This window comes from Lemur catta, chromosome 9 (assembly GCF_020740605.2).
Source record: "Lemur catta isolate mLemCat1 chromosome 9, mLemCat1.pri, whole genome shotgun sequence".
Classification (NCBI taxonomy): domain Eukaryota; kingdom Metazoa; phylum Chordata; class Mammalia; order Primates; family Lemuridae; genus Lemur; species Lemur catta.
The window spans coordinates 69,523,648-69,540,072 of NC_059136.1; the positions used below are offsets into that span (position 1 = coordinate 69,523,648).

At 40.5% G+C, this 16,425-nt stretch overlaps 1 long non-coding RNA gene across 5 annotated transcripts; it reads left to right on the top strand.

The window, feature by feature from the left end:
• The first annotated feature begins 1,152 nt into the window (after positions 1–1,152).
• LOC123644802 lies at positions 1,153–15,024 on the top strand. Of its 5 annotated transcripts, XR_006737280.1 has the most exons (4): positions 1,429–1,608; positions 8,998–9,037; positions 12,131–13,808; positions 14,974–15,024. It is a non-coding gene; the product is annotated as an uncharacterized LOC123644802 (long non-coding RNA). The 5 variants fall into 5 exon arrangements; XR_006737281.1 differs by lacking the exons at positions 1,429–1,608; positions 14,974–15,024 and adding an exon at positions 1,153–1,234 and having other exon boundaries at positions 12,131–13,891; XR_006737279.1 differs by lacking the exons at positions 1,429–1,608; positions 14,974–15,024 and adding an exon at positions 1,173–1,241 and having other exon boundaries at positions 12,131–13,891.
• Positions 15,025–16,425: the final 1,401 nt, after the last annotated feature.

Sequence of the window (16,425 nt, forward strand, 5' to 3'; positions counted from 1 at the left end):
CTTGAACTTCATGTTAATCTTTGTCATGAAAGCTCTGAAGCGCCATTAAAGGATTTTAAGTAGCGGAGTGACATACTGAGATGTATATTTTACAATGATCTTTGGGGATATAATGTGCACCAAATTCAAGTGTGAAGTCAAAAGGCAAGAACTAATGCACCGGAGTGGAAGGGAAGATGTATTTATTCAGTTAATAATTACTGATTCCTACAAATACTCATGGAGTGTCAGTGCTGTTTTGGTACACAATTCTCTCAGAAAGCTTAGTTATAATGGAAGGAGAGAGAGAAGTAGGAAAGAGTTTAAAAATCAAGGGAAAATTTAGGACAGAAAGGTCTTAAAATGTGATTATGCTGAGGAGTTGTAGCCATTAGAGAGTGAAGTTGAAAATATACCAAGGAGGGATCTTAGGAGGGAACTGGCAGTGAAGAGGGTTGCTTTGGAGAGGAGCAGGGACATCTAGCCGCTGAAACAGCAGGAAACTAGTAAGTTTGGGTGTGGATGAGGTATAAATTGTGGGGGTTGGGCAAAAATTGTAGAAATCCACGCCTTTATCTCTTTGAAGCAGACTGGGTTATCTGGCATGTAACGTGGTCACCACTGACTTCTATTTGCAGGGTGGACCTTCTTCTGAAAGCAAAACACATAACCAACAGCACTTTTCTAGCCAGTTAACTTGTGTCATGGAGATACTAGACACAAACTTATGGGGTTATTGTGTGGATTAATTGCTCCAACATGTACTTGGTCAGTATTAGCTTTAGTACTGGGCTGATGTAGTGGCTGGAGGAGTGAACGTTTTGTAAATAACTCTTAATAATAAAAGTGACTAAAAGTCTTTGCGTATGACCATCTGCCAAATGCAATTATTTACTCTTGCAATGGGTTCTAGGTCAAACACTCAGGTCAAGGAGTATTTATTAACAGCCTACTTTTGCTGCAAAGCTTTCTAGAGAGGAATGCCAGTGCCCCGAGGACCTGACAAGGTAGTGCCTGGGGTTTGGCCACCGACCAGAGAGTCAAGCCTGCAGCACCCAGGGCCAGTTTAGAGTAGCCGCCTCCTAAGTCTCCTTGGCGGCCCCGCCCCTTCCACAGGTTCGGGCCCCGCCCCCCTCTCCTATTGGCCGGCCCTCCCCCTCCACTCGAACGCCCCGAAGACCCGGCGGAGCGGAGTTTTCCCTCACGCAGCCTCGGAGTGCCTTCGTTGCGCATGCTCGGAGAGAGCCGGATTCGGGTCCGAGGTTGGGGACTTTGGGTGACCGCGGCGCAGCGCGCGGTGCCGGGGCCAGTGGGGAGGCGCGCGCTCGGGGCGCGGCGCCGGTGAGACGAGCACGCGGCGCGCTCCCGAGGACGGGAGGTGTGGGGTCGGCTGGGGGAGGCGCGTGGCCCGGGAGGGGCGGGGGGAGGGCGGGTGTCGGCGAGCGCGGCGTGCGGGTTCCGAGCGGCTGCGGGCGGCCTGGGCTTCCGGGGCCAACGCCTGGGTGGCTGCCGCTGCCGCGCCCGCTGCGAGATGGCGATCTGGGGCGCGGATGGGTGAGCGCGCCGCCTCAGGAGGAGGTGCCGCCGCCGTGGCCGCCCGGCTGCCGGGAGCCGCCAGCTTCGCGCCGGGTAAGGACACCGCGGCGCGGGGCAGGGGCGCGGGCGGGCGGGGCGCCGGGCCGGAGCCTTCGCCGCGGGGCCGGGACCGGCGCCGACCGTCCCGGGGCGAGGTCCCCTGGGGGGCCGTCGGGGGTCGGTCCGCGCAGCCCGGGCCGCCTTCTCCAGCCCGAAGGCCAGGAGTTTTCTGGGGCGGGGTCACGGGTCTTGCCCCGCGTTGGCCCTGGCACAGGCCTGTGCGGATGACACTGGAGAGGAGCGAAGTGTGTCCGTGACTCTGCAGACGCGGCTCTCAGGCTTCCTTAGTCTTCTGTGCGCCGCCTTTCTACCCTCTGCCTTTCCCCGACTCCTCCCGCAAAACACAGACGCACGGACTCGCCACTCCTGGTGCCCTGACTTTCACCGCAATTGCGGCGTCCCAAACCAAGGACTCCAGCCTTCCAGTGTCCTTTTCTGACGTGTTTTTGTCACTCCCGGTTCTTCACTGACTCTGCAGCTGCCCCCAACACAACCCTCACCTCCACCTTTATGACCTAGTAGGTCCCAGTGACCTTGCAGATTTTACCCGTCCTTATCTCACTTGTGACTTGGACCCTCTCCTGCCATCTTTTTTCTTCTTTTTTCCATACTTAAATTTTGTAGTTTGCCCCTTGCTTTTACAACCTTTAAATGATCAGTTTTGTTCACGGTCCCTTCTTTGCTCTATGAATTTGGAGCTGAGTACTTTTTGCTGTGGTAATTATCTGAAACCTTCATTAACCAACGAAGAGGAGTATCTGTTGTAATTTTGACATTTTCACTCTTTGAGAACAAAATATTTCCCGGGGGCTTGATTTAGTTTTCTTTTTCTATTTCGTAACTTTTTATCTTTTTGTGTAGGCTAATGTGCAACAAGATTTGAGTTTCTGCTTTAAAATGCTACTGCTAATGTCCGGTTTGCTCCTGGCGGAAGAATGACCAAAGACGTCAAAGTTAGGCAAGCTTGAAAATGAAGGTTATTGAGGAAATATAGGATTATAGGGCAAGATACAAGGTTTACAGAGCCTGGTACATACCACCGATGACAACCGGACCCACTGTTGCAGCATAGTGAGAGCCAGAGGAAAGTTGCAAAAAGACCTTGCTTATAGTCTGCATCTTGTTTTCTAGAGCCCAGATTGGGACCTCCCTTGTGGTTCAGAGGTCACCATAGAACCACTTTTATCGGACAGTTAAGAGTCACATGACCTCAGCCTTAAATAGGCCTGCAGTTGTTCTAGGTCAATTTCGGGACTGTGTGGTACCTATGCCTTTTGGCCCCATGAGCTAGAGCGTTCTCTACATTCTTTTGCAGCTGGGTGCCAAGTTCTGATTAGCAGATTTGTAGGGCATTCCCTCCTCCCGCAGGTATGGAGAATTAGGGTGGGGTAGGAGCAAGATGGGAGCAACGTCAGCTACTTTCATCCCTAGGAGACCTGGGATCCTTCACTATCTAGGAAACAGTAATAGTAGCGGAGAAAGTAATGTCCACAGTAATCTCTGTTTCCCCTGTTTGGTGTTTTTAACTGAAATATGTGCTTTAGAGTTGTCTGCAGTTTTCTACAGGAGTGCATGCTTATGTATAAGTCTACTTTACCTGTCTCACCAAGTCTGTGTATATTATGCAAGTAAAATGCACCTTTTTATAAAGGAAAGTAATTATTTTATTTGTGTTACTTTTTTAAAACCATAAAGTAGTAAATTAGGTGTGACTGGAAATTATCACTTTTCATAAATAGTGAATATTTTTAAAATTGAAAATGTAGTGGCCACGTATTGGGAGCTACTCAAATTCAGAAGTGTAAAGTATGTGAAATAGTTCTTCAGGACATAGCTTGACATTTTCAAATAGTTCTTCCTTTGGAATGCAGGACTGCTTATAAGACCTACAACATCATGGTTTTGAAAAGCAGTAATTAAGAGTTATGGTTTTTGGAAGCCTGGCATGGTAGAGGATGTCACAGATAAAGGCTCTGCCTTCAAAGAGATAGTAATCTTTTCTGTTTATCCCATGCTGGCTGAAATTTCTTTTACTTCTTTGCATAATTTTTAAGCATCTACTGTATGACTGTGTGGGGTATTTTGGGGAATAAAAAGATGAGGATGATTAGAAGTTTCTGCTTTCACAGACTAGTTAGGTGGGTAGTACTATACATAAATGCCTCATTTGCATTTTAATATGTAGTTAAGTTTCATAAAAAAATCCTCTCAGAATTCAAATGCAGAAGGGCTACAGCTCAGATCTCATTTGGCAAGGTAGGGTTGGGAGGGAGCTTCTGGCTTCTTGGTTTTGAAGGATTTAAGTTTGATAAATAGGGAAGGGTAATCCAAAGAGAAGGATCTAAGAGACCACAGAGTTCATACCTTTGAGGAGAGGCAAGTAATTAGGTTTGGGTGGAACAAAAGTATTTGTACCAGGATAAAGGGTGATAAAGCTTAAAGTAAAAATTTGGACCAGCTTATGGATTGATTTTAATGCCAGGTAATGACCTTGGGTTTATTAGGCAATGGGAGTTCCACAGATGATTTTTGAGTTGAGAGTGAAACAATTTTTAAAACTTTGTTTTAGGAAGATCAGGTAGCAGTGTGTAGTATGAATTGAAAGTGAGGTGTGTAGTGTGAATTGGAGACCTCCCAATTGCTGTGGTCATAGGTTGTGAGAGTCTGAGCTATGGTAGTAGTAATGGGAATGGAAAGGAAGTAGAATAGACAGAATTTGATGAGAGGGAAAATGAAGGAAGTAAAAATAACTGATTGTGAGCCAAGTGAGTTGGGAGAATGTTGGTACCATTTTGAGGAAGGTTTGTGGAAGCTTTACCCTCAGCATAGGTGTGCTACTTTTCAACCTTTTAGGGATTACTAATTCTTGGTGAAACTAAAGAAATGTGCTGGCCTGGAAAATTTCCATATGTACCTATGCTTTGTGGATATCATTTTAGGAGAGTCCATGGACCACATGAAGCTCATCCATGAAAGCCATGGGCTAATCACTTGGTCTGGGAGCAGCTCTCAGAATTACTGGGGGCTTTTTAAAACAATGAAACCTTCAGATTTTCCCATTTAGTCAGTGATTAAGAGCACCTACTGTAGAGACATACTGTATATACACCTAGAGATGTACTATTACACTTGTGTTGTGGTTTACAGTTTACAAAGAATTTTGACTAACTTATATTATTTACTGTTATATTATAGAACAAACTACCCTAAGAGTTTCAGCGATTTGCCTAAGTATCAGTAAGTAGGTAGGTAAAGTGGAATCAGGAGTTGGTTGATATGATGGTTTTCTTTCTTGAATTAAGGTAATAGAGTTATTGCCTTTAAGTGACATCATCAGTAAGGACTCGATGATCCCAGGAGGTTCCTTCCAGTTCTTAACATTTTATGATTCTTGGGTCTTAGATTTTAATTGAAATGTTGGTACCCTTCTCATTTTCTATGTGCATGAGAGCTTGTGAGTCTGAGAAAAGGAATGAATTGGGTGGCTGGAGAGCAATAGCAATATCAGACCAGTCATTTTGATTATTACTATCTTTGTATCTCTCAATTTGGGTTGAGGGGAAGGGAGGAGAGAGGTGTTGTTAGTGAAATTAGAAACTTCAAGAAATTTTTTTTCTATTCAGTTATGCCTTCAGAATATTCCTTTCCTTCATTCAGGAAGCCTTTATCAAATAAAAATTGACTTTACTAAATAAATGAAATGGAGACTCCTATTCAATTTTTTAATGGCTTAAGTAGATAACTCCCACTAGTAAGGTTAAAGCACAATTTGATTAGTAAACAGTGGACTTTTCTATGTAAGATTATCTCTCTGGTGATAGGGAACTGGAGTATGTTATTAGTTCTTATCTTCATAGCTCTAGAAACTTTGATTCCATGATTATGAAAAACTGGGGTCTGTATTTAATTTTTTGTCTTTGAATAAAAATATGATGTAATTATGAGCAGTGGGAAACTCAGTAAACTACCCTTTACAATGATGTCCAAGGAACTAGTTACTAATACTTGATGGAGAAAAAGTATCTGACAAAAACACATACATAGATGAATTTTACTCTTTTTTTGCTGTCATTAAAAAGAATATCTCTGATAACATGAGTATAGCATTTTACATTTTTTATAATGGCTGTATATATTTATCATTTGATTCTCATGACTATTGAGAAGTAGGTGTTAGGAGGTAATCATTGCTTTTTAGATGAATACACTGAGGCTAATGAGTGGCCAAAATTAGAATTACAACTAAGACTGACATTTTTGTTCGTAAGTCAATATTCTTTTCCCACAAACTTCTGACTCTTCGTCTACAATAGAACTTTAATTGAAGGCTATATGTGAAGAGTTTGAATTTATCGCAAAAGTTGATTTCTTGTCTGGAAAAGTAGATTGGTGAAATGTAGGTACTAATTTCCTTTTGAAAATTCATTGATTTTAATTCTGTTTTTACAGATGAAGTTTGTTCCCCTTTTATAAAAGCCTAGTCTTTTAAAATTTGTATTTTTGGGACATATCCCTAATCTGAAATCCAAAATGCTCCAAAACCTGAAACCTTTTGAGCAGTGATATGACTCTTAAAAGAAAGGCTTATTGGAGTACTTTGGATTTTGGATTTTCAGATTAGGGATACTCCATCTGTATAATGATATTTCATGACTTTTGTCGTTACATAATAAGCTCTACCATTAAAAATACAAAGATATACCATTAACAGCTCTTCTTAGTATATACTTCAAATTCATATGTTTAAACAATTTTTTGGGGAATGTATTATGTAAAACCATGTGTCAGACAATTTCTAAGTTATTAGGAAGACTAGCATTTGTTGATTTAATCTTGATATTTCTTAAACCTACTATTCACTCACAACACATACTGGTATATCTACTATATGCCAGACATAGTGCTAGGTGCTGGGAGTACAATCTTGAGATGACAGACATGAAGACTGTCCTCTTGGAACTTGTTTAGTAGAATCATTAATATCGGGAAGGGCATAAGACTTTTATCTTCTGAGGTTGTGTAAATTTTGTAATTAATTACACCTCTCCTTTTCTCTGAGGTTTGAACAATTTATGCAAAAACACAAGGAACCAGGAGAGTTGAGCATTGTTTCAGTTATCTATTGCTGGGTAACCAGCAACTCTAAGTGACTTAAAATAACCATTTTATTTGTTCACAGTTTTGCTTTCCTGGGCTGGTCTCAGTTGGGCAATTTTTCCTGGTTTTGCTGGTGATCACACTCTAATGGCTGCACCCAACTGGCAGTTCAGCTGGAGGCTGGACACTGCCCCCCAACCTTTCTCGATGTAGTCCTGTTCTGTGTTCTCCAGTCCTCATGCCGAGGCCCACCCAGTACCAGTCCGTGGCCTGTTAGGAAACTGTTTTCCTAACATCACTATCTGAGTTCCGAGCACCCTCCCCGCCCACCCCCACTATCCCCATCTGTGGAAAAATTGTGTTCTGTGAAACCAGTGCCTGGTGCCAAAAAGGTTGGGAACCACTGGAGGTAATCTCAGCCCTTTCCTCTCCATGTTGGTTGCTAGTGCCTTAGCACTCACTAGAGTGCAAAAAGCAGAAGCAACCAGGCCTTCTTAAACATAGGCTTGGAACTGGCACAGCATCATTTCTGCATCATTTTGTCAATTAAAGCAAGTCATAAGTCTAGCCCATATTCAAGGGGAAAAGACTACACAAATGGGTGAATCCATTTGGGGCCACCAATGTAACTTTAGCACAAATTTTATTTAAGTAGAGCATCAGCTGAATTACACCAAAACAGGGCTTTGGGAAAACTACTTTGGAAGCTGAAGCTTGGACAGCTTGCTAGTTTCCCCAAATGTAGACTTTGAGTTTGAGCCTGCCAGAGGGAAAGCTGAGTGTAAAGTAAAATGACAGCACATTTGGCTTACTACACAGATGGGGATAGCCAGCACTATTCTTGGTTAGAAAAGAGAAAACTTGGGGTCTCTGCAGTTTGACCTAGTATGCTACCACATGGGGTGGGATTGACTTACTCACCCTCTACTTGAGGGCAGTGGGGACTAAGAATGTGCAGGACCCAAGAGCCACATTGCTGGGAAGCAGTGATTTACCCAGTCTCATGAATTGGATCAGACAGCACCCCCTGCAGATAATGGGCCACAGGTGAGCAGGGATCTATCTCCCCAGCTCTAGAGGATGGGATATGAGACTTAAGGGAGCAGAGCTTCTTGGCTAGTCACTCTGTCCTTGACCAGCCTTGAGCAGCCTGTACCTCACAAATAATATGTTTGCAGTGCTTGGAAAAGGTTGGGATAAGCCACTTTTCTTTGCCAGTTACCATGAAATGAATAATTACCTGAGAAAGATGATAATTTCCCTATATATTTTATTCTGTCCTTATTTTCTTTTCTGCTTATCAGAGCAATCCATACTTTTTGTACAACCTCAACCATTAGAGAAATATATGTGATGAAAGTCTCCCGAATACCACTCTGAAGAGATAACCCCTGAAACAGTTTGGGTGAACATTGGAAAAGGTTATTGAGGCACCAAATATATTTGCTTCTTGGGGTGGCAGAATTAATTTTTCAAAGGGTTGTTTTGGTTTTGAACCACAAGAGGTCGCTATAACATTATAACAAGTGTCTTCATTTGGTTCATCTTACCTGTAAATTTTTAATTTGAAAAATGTCATGTCAAAATTTTAGCAAGTGGCTTCCAGTTGTCTGTGTTATGAGATTCTTTAGACATGTCATTAAGTGTCAAGGAGTTCTGTCACTCACCATCTTTTACTCCATTTCCCAGCTGACCGCTGGTCTTCATCACAAATGCTTCTTCCCTTCCTCCTAAACACTAAGTGACTTTTGACATTTTTGTCTGTTATGACACACTCTGGTTTCATTTACCCTATATATTCACAACTAATTTATCTTGTTAAAGGATCCCTAAAAGGTGCTTGTTGGGGAAGAGGGAGCTCTGTGAATACATAGGTTTGGGAAATGCAATAGATAGTGTATCCCATTGTGAACAATGTGCATATTAACACGGTCAAGTCTCTGAGAAGTCCTTTGGCAATTAAAGCTGCTTAACTTTAACCCAGCATTTTCCTAACAGTTGATTGGACAATGACTTCCTTTATTTAGGTAATTAATACCTTTAACAACCTGAAGAAGTAGTATTCTTTGGCACATTATTTGGGAAATTCTGATGTATAACATTAATTATTTGAAAAGTGTTACAAAGCTTATTTACCACACTATTTTATAAACATTCAGTATGTTTTTAACTGGAAGAAATTATATTTTTTGAATTTACATGTATTTTAAAACTTAATAGCTTGACGATATTTTCTCTCTCCCTGATGTATTTCCCATTTTAAATTTTTTTCTATTTTGATGGCAGTGATCCCAGGAACTGTCTTGCTGCAGCAGTAAATTGTATGGTAAGTACATAAACTAATGATGGAAAATTCACCACTGGGAATAATAAATGGCATTATTATGTCAAGAATAGTATTTCTATGAGAAAATATGAACTAAGAAAAATTATTATAGGTAGAAAGGTCATTGTTTTACATTATTATAAGGCTAGAAAAATGTCACAGAAGAAAGATTTGTAATCAGAAAAGGGTTTATCCTAACAGAGTACAAAGGGACCTCCAAGGCCATTTGATAAAATGTCACACCAACTGCAAAAATAAGGAAGAACTCATGACCTTGAGGCTAATTAAGTTTTCATGTATCTCCAAGTATTAGAAATAACTTTTCCTAGCACAGTAAAACATGTTCTCATAGAATTCCAATCTACTGGTTCTATTTCTGCAAGATATAAGTTCTTTTTTAAAAAAGAGTATTTAGTTGGCAAAGTGTTTTTTAAAAAATTACTACAGAATATCTTTTCAAAATATTTGAAATGATTTTTCTATTTTCCATAAAGGAAATTTTTTGATGTAAGAGTGCTCCAAAGGCCACATGGAGTGGAATTATAGAACATATTGGAAATGACAAGAGAACCTAGGACATCAAAAATAGCCTCGTTGGTCAGACGTGGTGGCTGACCCCTGTAATCCTAGCACTCTGGGAGGCCAAGGTGGGAGGATCCCTTGAGCTGAGAGGTTCAAAACCAGGCTGAGCAAGAGCTAGACTCTATCTCTACTAAAATTAGAAAAAAATTAGCTAGGCATGGTGGCACATGCCTGTAGTCCCAGCTACTTGAGAGGCTGAGGCAGGAGGATCGCTTGAGCCCAGGAGTTTGAGGTTGCTGTGAGCTAGGCTGATGCCAAGGCACTCTAGCCCCGGTGACAGAGGGAGAATCTGTCTCAAACACACACACACACACACACACACACACACACACACACACACACACAAAGATGCCTTCTTACTTTAAGAAAAGAGAAAGCCAACTTTGAAAAGCTTAAAGAATTTTTTTTTCACCAGACATGACAAATCAACAATGGCAGAACTGGAGGTAAAACAAAGATATTATAACTCGAGGTTTATGATTAATTTCACTATTTTGAAACTATACATAATTTTATACAAATATGGATTTATTATTCAGTTGACCTTAGAGCTATATTCCCTGAAATGGGACTATTCCTGTGGGGGAAAACCTGTACTTCTGTATTGCTACCACTAGATGGCAGGCTACTGAATAGCACACAACATGGAACCTCAGATGTAGGTGTAGTCAGTAGAGACAATGAAAAGAGTGGTGAATTGCAGTCCCCATAGATAGGAGGTTATAAAGATTTGGGTGGGTGGGATTTGCTTTGGGAGAATGAGGTCACCACTTTTCCACTCCACTTTGCTTCTAAAGCAGTGAGAACCAGTTTTAATGATTCCTGAACCTGAGATGTAATTTGCTTGGGTGATCTCACATCTGTGTGGTGAGTAGAAAATGAGGAAGTTTAATCTAAAGAACCGAGAGTGATGGCACAGTGCATTTCAACATCACAATGTGTCCAATGTGGAAGTCCTTTCTGGGTACTATGCAAAAGGCAGAAACAGTGAAAAAATGGAAATATTTTGACAGAGGTATTTGAAATGTCTGTGTATTCAAAAATTATCATAAACAAAACTGAAAAACAAGACTGACAAAATTTGTTTTGATTCCCATAGGCTAAATCCTCTGCTAAGAAGGGAATGTGACTTTGGGCAGGCCTGAATGTGTCAGGCAAGGAATTACTACCTTTATAAAGAGCAAATTAATAAAAGAAAGAAAAATTGACAAAGAGCAGGCAATTCTGTTGGGGGCTGAGGGGAGAGTGACCCAAAAGAAAACCAAAGGAGAGACAGTTCACAAACAGAAGTACAAATGGCCCAAAAATGTCAGGAACAAAATTTAACTTTTCTAATAATCAAAACAATATCAATTCTAACTACCAGTTTTTGTTGACTTCTTCATAAAACTGAAAAATTAGTACTACAGGTTGGGTTTCCCCATGAAGCAGGACTTTTTCATGTATTTGTCTTTTATATTTTAATTTTAATATTAGTTTTAGTGTGCAGGAGCTTTATTAGGGAGGATCCCTGGGGTCAACGCCAGTGGAAAGGAATGGAGAGAAATAAGATTGGGCAGGAGAACTTGAGCTCTGATGCAGACTCAAGGAAGGCCTGAGCCCACCCCACAGGTAGCTACAGGGCTGGGACAACCTTCTGACTTGTCCCAGATTAGAGACCAGGAGTCAGGCCTTTGTGCCCTCTGTTCATCAATAATTTGAGGTGTGTTACTCCTGAAGGGAGGCATGACCTTGGGCAAGGCAATTTTGTTTGGCTGAGGCATCCCCAGAGATGGGTAAGCAGAGGGTGGAGCAGAGGGCCAGACATTTCTGGGTGTAGGTGGAAAGGAAGAGCAGTGTATACAGAGAATTTGAAAACAATAATGAACTGTCTACAAAATGGGTCTGCTTTTTAGTGCTACCATACACCATAAATTCTAAACAATATTAGTGATAAAATATTCTTCCAACTTTTGTTGGTCTAAGGCCTAAATAATTGGGGTTAATATGGACTTTAATAAGATATATAATACATGTAAGCTTCAAATGCGTACACTTTTATTACTCATTTGTGATATTTGACATAATAAGAGATATATATATATGTGTACATACACACACATATATAGGTTTCTGTCTCCCAATTACTGACACAGAGCTCCTAAAACCCTTGTGCTAGGAAAATATTTTGTTCTGATATTGGTCTTTGATCCCAGTTCTGCTACAGAGCTTCTAAATCCCCTGAAATTTTCAGGGTCATAGGAGCAGTTTTTATTCTAATGAGGCCACTCTTGGCTCCTGAATAGCCTCAGGATGTGGGGCTGTTGCCAGGGGAACCAACCCTGTGAATAAAGGGGTGAAACTTTCAGTAAGAACTAGCTTCAGGATGGGGGCTGGTCAGCAGGAAGACAAAGGCAGGGTTGGAGTTGGAATGCTCAGCCCCACCCTGAGACTCAGGGGAGGGGAGAGGTGCTGAAGGTTGTGTTGATAGCCAATGGCTAATATTTAATTAATCATGTCTGCATAATGAAGCCTCCATGAAAACCCAAAAGGACAAGATTAGGAGAGCTTTGAGATTGCTGAACATGCGGAGATGCCTGAAGCATGGCGCACCTGAAGTAGGTATGAAAGCTCCATGCCCTTTCCTACATACCTTGCCCTGTGTACCTCTTCGACTGGCTGTTCATTTATATCCTTTTTAATATCCTTTGTTATAAACCAGTGAATGTGGTTCCTTGAGCTCCCTGAGCAGTCCTAGCAAATTAATCAAACCCAGGGAGGGGTCATGGGAAACCTGCTTTATAGCTGGTCAGTCAGAAGCACAGGTCACAACCTGGGACTTGTAACGGACATCTGAGACTGACATCTGAAGTGGGGGCAGTTATCTGGGATTGAGCCTTTCACCAGTGGGATCTGGTGCTAACTTCAGATAGATAGGGTCAAAATGAGACTGAATTACATGATACTTGGTTGGTGTCCACTGGAGAATTTCTTGGTGTGTGGAGAAAAATCCACACACCCATTTTGTTTGTTTGTCTGTCTGCATGTATGTATTTTTAAGGCTAGCCAAGTGAAGCAGTGGGATTGGAGAAGGAACAAAGGAATCTATAACTGGTTGTGATCATTTATTTGTAAACACCACTGCAGTTGGACAAGCCCACACACCTGTTTTGATACCTGAGATACAGTGTTCTGTGCTGAGTATTGTATTGATGAGAGTTAGGTTTCTCCTCTGTCTAACATTACCCTTTAAAAAGCATTTTATTTTACAGGGAAATGAATTTGGAGAACTCGTAGTTAAAAACAATTGGCCCCTGATATGGAATAACTTCCACGGCACACTTTCGCTCCAAGAGTAAGAACTCAGTCTGGCATTGTTCATTTTGAATCTACTCTTTAAATACATGTAGAAATATGTTTTATTACAGGAGCAGGAGATATGACTGTCCTTGGAACTGTTCGAACAATTATGTGTGGTATGAACTTTTGAAGTAAAACAATCCCTGACTTAACGGTATTTTCAGTGGTACAAATGTATATGCATTCAATGTAAACCGTGCTTCAAATTTTGAATTTTAAACTTTTTCTGGGCTAGCAGTCTGTGGTGTGATACTCTCTTGTGATGTGATGCTGGGCAGAGGCAGTAGCTGCAGCTCCCGGTCAGCTACTCCATCCTGAGGGTAAACAACCAACACTCTACAGCGCACTCTGTTGTCAGTGTTCTTGGATATTTTATTTTGTGTTTTTACATCCCGTCATGTCTACAAAATGCTCATCTGTGTATCGTATTCAACACTTTATTATAAAATAGGCTTTGTGTTGGATGATTTTGCACAACTGTGGGCTAATGTAAGTGTTCTGAGCCCATGTAAGGTAGGTTAGAGTAAGCTATGATATTCAGTAGGTTAAGTGTATTAAAGACATTTTCAACTTAAGCTGTTTTCAGCTTACAAAGAGTCTGTTGGGATGTAGCCCCATTGTAAGTTGAGGAGCATCTGTATAATAGAAATTTATGTTGAATTTTTTTTGTAAAGATTTTTAGTGGAAAGCAAAGAGTTCATGACTACCATGTCAAAAGCACAGGCAATAAAAATAGATAAATGGTACATAATTAAACCAAAAAGCTTCTGCATAGTGAACAAAATAATCAACAAAGTGAATAGACAACCTGCAGAATTGGAGAAATATTTGCAACGTATGCATCCAACAGGTGAGTAATGTCCAGAATTTATAAGGAACTCAAACAACAAGAACAACAAATCCCATTAAAAAGTGGGCTAAGGACATGAATAGATAGTTTTCAAAAGAAAACATTACAAATGGCCAACAGGCATATGAAAAAATGCTCAACACTACTAATCATCAGAGAAATGCACGTTTGAACCACAGTGAGATATCATCTTACACTAGTCAGAATGGCTATTATTAGAAAGACAAAAAACTGAGCACTGTGGCTCATACCTATAATCCCAGCCCTTTGGGAGGCTGAGGCAGGAGGATTGATTGAGGGCGGGAGTTCAAGACCAGCTTGGGCAATATACAAGAAATGTAAAAAATTAGTTGGGTGTGGTAGGAACAGATATTGGTGAGGATATATAGAGAGAGGAATGCTTATGCACTGTTGCTGGGCAGGTAAATTAGCACAACCTCTGTGGAAAACAGTATGGAGATTTTTCAAAGAACTAAAAATAGAATTACCATTTGATTTGGCAATCCCACTTCCAAGTATCTACCCAAAGAAAAAGAAATTATATCAAAAAGATACCTGCTTCTCTATGTTTATTGCTACACTATTCACAAAAGCAAAGATACAAAATCAACCTAAGTGTCTACTAATGAATGACTGGATAAATAAAATGTATACACACACACACACACACACACACACACACACACACACACACACACTAGAATACTATTCAGCTATAAAAAAGAATGAAATTGTCTTTTGCAGCAACATAGATGGAACTGGAGGTCATTATCTTAGGTGAAACAACTTGGTCATACTGCATGTTCTCACTTATAAGTGGGAGCTAAGTAATGTGGACACATGGACATAGAATGTGGAATGATGGACAATGGAGACTTGGAAGGTTGGGGTTTGGTTGGTTGATGAGAAATGACTTAATGGGTACAATGTATGTTATTTGTGTGTTGGTTACCCTGATAGCCCTAATTTCACCAGTATGCAATCTAGGCATGTAACAAAATCATGCTTGTATCCCATAAATTTACAAAAATTTAAAAAAAGGTATTTAGTGGAAATTTTGAAGAAGGAGATATTTAAAAGCTAGTAGAAATAACATGGACAACATTTTAATTTCTGGAGTTTATTACAAAATGAAGTTTTTATTAATCTTAACCTTACATTTCAGATTCTTTGTGACTATATATCTGTTGCTTCACATCAAAGCAGCTTTTCAAAATTGAAGATTAATAGAAATTGTTGTTTTGTCAACTGTGGAGATTGACAAATCTGGCTATTTAGATAATTGAACATCAATATGAGAAGATTGATTTCGATGAAGTCGTTAACAAATTTGCAGAAGTTAAGCTGAAAACCAGTAACTGTAATTTTACTGTTTAGTATGACAACAGACCCATATACAGGACTAATTTCTCCTTCCCCCCAAATACGTGAATATAGTTGAAAAGTGTTAATCCATTACTCTTTCTTTTTTGTAGCGTATTACTTATTTGTTCTTATCGGCAAAATTCAATAAAATAAAATTTTTGTTACCTGTATTTCTTTTCTGGTTATTATTTGTGTTTTATTTCACAAATATGTGAAGAGGGAAAGGATGTTAGAACAATCATAGTGCCAGGGGTCAAATACACCAAACACAACCCTGCCAAAGACTACGTGTCGCCGTCTTAGGGAGCATTTCCAGAAGCCTAGAAAAAGTCCTTCATTCCTGAAGGGGATAATGGTGTATCCCAGTGTCCACTACACAGTGGCACTAAGTATTCAATAATGAATGAATACCTAATTACATTACAGAATATCTACATGATAGGATGCTGGTCAGTCATTTAAGATGATCTTTTAGATAAATAATTTTGTCATGGGAAAAGATATATAAAAATTCTTCAAATAAAAGCCAAGAGTTGATTTTTATTAGTTAAAATGCTCATTTGAAAATAGTTTGCCTAGGTATTCACATACTGCTTTCTTTTTATAATAATTGCATTGAAGATTTGATGTCTATGGCAGCCATGAGAATAGTGTCTTGCAAACCTCCTACTATGGGCAGCACAGTTGATTGGGGTCCCCACCCCTGAGCTTTGAAATCCATCCTTGAGTTTGCACAGAGGCCTCACTACCCATGACCAGCTCCTCACCAGATGACTGAATGTTCCTGAGAGACAGGGGACTCCTTTCTCAGCTGACTGGCTCGAGGACTCCCCAGTGACTTTCCGCATGGCACCCCAGGACACTTTGTTCCAATGCTCTTCAATGGCTCTCCTAGCTTTTCCTATCATTCTTCTTACTTTCTTTTACATGGGCATCTCATCTAGTAAAGTGCTTGCACATTCAGTCCTATTTTGGCATCTAACGTCTTGGAGGACATGGAATAACACAATCTCTTCTGCAGCATCTTCCCTCAGAATTGTATCCTGATTGGAGGTTACAGTGGTTGAATTAGAGATTCAGGAATACAAATGCATATTTTTTTTTTTTTAGAAAAGAATATGGAAGTGGAATCTGGACTGTAGAGATGAAAAGTTTAACAACGTCCAACTCTGCTGAGATACCACTGATATTTATTTAGTTTCTTTGTATTTCCACTCTCCTCTTAAATGTCTTGGATGATGTGATCATATTT